Source organism: Pipistrellus kuhlii, unplaced genomic scaffold (assembly GCF_014108245.1).
Source record: "Pipistrellus kuhlii isolate mPipKuh1 unplaced genomic scaffold, mPipKuh1.p scaffold_m20_p_1, whole genome shotgun sequence".
NCBI lineage: Eukaryota > Metazoa > Chordata > Mammalia > Chiroptera > Vespertilionidae > Pipistrellus > Pipistrellus kuhlii.
Window position 1 is genome coordinate 154,942,407 of NW_023425404.1, and position 3,339 is coordinate 154,945,745.

Here is a 3,339-nt window from a genome sequence, read left to right on the forward strand (position 1 = left end):
AAGAACAAAGGTTTAAAAATTGGTATGACTTTTTAAAGGTTACTGTTAATTAAATTTTGTTTTTGTTACTTCATATTTCTTTGACAATGTATAATGTATGTAGAGTGTTGTATGGCAACTCTGTATTAATCAGAATGTTTAATCCGTTGGAATCCTCTGTTCTTCAAACTATATTGAAACTGTTTTAAAACTATCTTAAACACTTTAAATCTGTTCTAAGTGGCATCCGTTCATTGTGTAAAAAATAAAACTAAAAATTAACTCTTGCTTACATATTTTTAGAATGTATAATGAGATTTTTAGAAGATATTAAATAGGGAGGTAAATTGCTGACATGGATTGTTTTCTCAGTACAGTTTTAGGTCTATACATGTTTAAAATAGAACAAGAATGGAAAGCACAGGTCATTCTGTACTATTTAATACCATATATATTAGAACACTCCTTATGTGATTATTTTACTTCCTCCTGCAAATTCTTTTATTTAATTGTCAAATTGATCTCAATATGGAAATGATTAAACTATGGCTTATCCACATGGTGGAATATTATGTAGCCTTTAAAATGTTTACAATAGGAAATGCTTATAAATGAACAAACACAAAGTATTTATAGTACAATCCAATTACACATGAGAGAATAGGGACTAATAAGAGTCCAAGAAACACCAAATATTAAACATGGTTTTCTTTTATGTTGATTGGAATTGTGTAAGCGGGTTTTTTCTTTCTACTTTTTGGATCTTTTACAGTGTATATGTTTTTATGTCGTATAAGAAACAACTTTATTTGAGGCTAGAGAATAAAGGTGCCTTAACACACGCTTGTGATTTTTTTTTTAATTTATTTTTTTTACCATTTGGAAGAGAATGTACTTAAACCAGAGCAAGGATTAATGTGCAGATAATGCCAGAGAAGTTGTGGTGCCCCCTTCTTAGCCACTCTTCCTCTTGGCAGGCGTCTTCAAACTACAGCCCGTGGGCCACATGCGGCCCGCAGAGGAGTCTGATCCGGCCCGCCAGGTTTTTTGGGCAGTGAGCGCAGCCGAGGTGTTACAGTAGGAATTAGAAGTTCATATAGTCCGGCCCTCCAGCTCTCTGAGGGACTGTGATCTGGCCCCCACTTTAAAAAGTTTGAGGACCCCTGATTACAGGGTGCTAGATGGGTCTCTTTTTCTCCACCTACCAATCCCCAATGTTGGTGAAAGTGCTATCCTATATGATAAAAGCCTAATATGCAAATTGACCAAAACAGTGGAACAACTGGTCGCTATGATGTGCACTGACCACCAGGGGGCAAATGCTCAAGGCAGGAGCTGCCCACAGGCCCCAGGCCAGCCAAGGCAGGTACCAGTGGAGGCCACCGCCCTCCTCTCCACCCCTCCCCCCCACCTCCTGATCACACTGCTGGTCGCCCCACAGAGGGAGGCAGCTGGTGGTGGCAGTGGGGGGCGGGGCTGGCAAGCAGGCAGTGCCAGGCCAGCCAAGGCAGGGGGCCCCTGGTGGCCCCACAGATCAGCCCTGATCTCCTGCCAAGCCTAGGGACCTGACCCATGTGTGAATTTTGTGCACTGGGCCTCTAGTGTTAGTATAATCCTCAGGGAAAATAATTTGTAATATGTGCCAAAACCTAAAAAATAGTCATAACTGTTGATTCAAACCTACATCTGAAAGCCTAGTCTAAGAAAATGTCCCAAAATATGGCAAGAGATGTATTTGGGGTTGTTCTGCTGCAAGTAACTGAATACATGTCTAAAAATAGTATAACCAAGTTTTGGAGAACCACACGAGAAGTCTGGAGGTTGACAGTTGCTGGTCTGAGCTGTCATGCCTCAGGCTCTTAGGCTCTGCTTTGTCATTCTTAGTGTGTTGAAGCCAGACTCTGGATTCAAATGCTGACTGACTTAACTGTATGACCACATTTTAATCAACATTTCTGTGCTGCAGTGTCCTTATCTATATAAATTGAGATAATGATAATACCTTTACCTTCATAGGAATTTCTTCTGTGTTTAAGGCAATAAGAAAGGGTGTTCTTAAGATAGATTCTCTTAGGTGGAATCACTGGGTCATAAGGCATTTTTAATTTTTGAAGAATCTCCATATTGTTTTCCACAGTGGCTGCACCAGTCTACAATTTAACAATTTTATTAATATGGTATGCACATGGAAATAGTTGTTGGGTTTGTGTGGTAGTAATATAGATGATTAGATTTTCTCTTTCTATACATATTAAGCATGTATAACAGTTTTTCAGAGAAACAGGGCCAGTAGGAGGGAGACAGAGAAACAGATATAAAATAGGAATTGACTCATGAGATTATGGAGGCTGAGACATCCCATGATCTGCTGTCACAAGCTGGAGAACCAGGAAAAGTGATGGTGCAATTCAGTCTGCATCTGAAAGCCCGAGAACCAGGACTGCCAGTGTCCCAGGCAAGAGAAGATGAATGTCCCAGCTCAAGCACAAAGAGCACATTTGCCCTTCTGCTGCCTTTTTGTTCTGTTCAGGCCCTCAGCAGCTTGGATGATGCCCACTGCATTAGTGAGAGTGATCTTCCTTACTCAGGCTGTCCTTCAAATGCTCTCTTTTGGAAAGTCCCACACACACACATTGGATGCTCAGATAGCCTGTGATCTGCTGTCACAAGTAGATCATTTAGTTGAGCATTTCTTTTCTTTTCTTTTTTTTTTTAATATATTTTATTGATTTTTTACAGAGAGGAAGAGAGAGGGATAGAGAGTTATCGATGAGAGAGAATCATCGATCAGCTGCCTCTTGCACACCCTCTACTGGGGATGTGCCCGCAACCAAGGTACATGCCCCTGACCGGAATTGAACCCGGGACCTTCCAGTCTGCAGACCAATGTATCAATAGCTGAGCATTTCTTAGCCCTGTCACTCTGACACATAAAATTATAAAATTTCTTAGCCCTGTCACTCTGACATCATAAAACACTGTAATGTTGCTGTAAAACATTTATAATAAACTTTATTTTTTAAATACACCTTTATTGTTCATATTATTACAAAAGTTCCTCATTTTTTCTCCCTCCACCAGGTTCCCACCCCACCCTCTGCCCTTTCCCCACCCCCCATTGTCCTCATCCATAGGTGCACAGTTTATGTTCAGTCTCTTCTCGCACTCCCCACTCCTCTTTTCCCTGAGAATCATCAGTCCACTCCCCTTCCATACCTCTGATTCTATTATATTCAACAGTTAATATTGCTCATCAGGTTTTTTAATTATAATAAACACTTTAAAAGATAATCTAAAGCATGACTTACAGTTCCATTCTTAGCAAGATCCAATTTTGGAAGACCTGCTATGCCTAATATC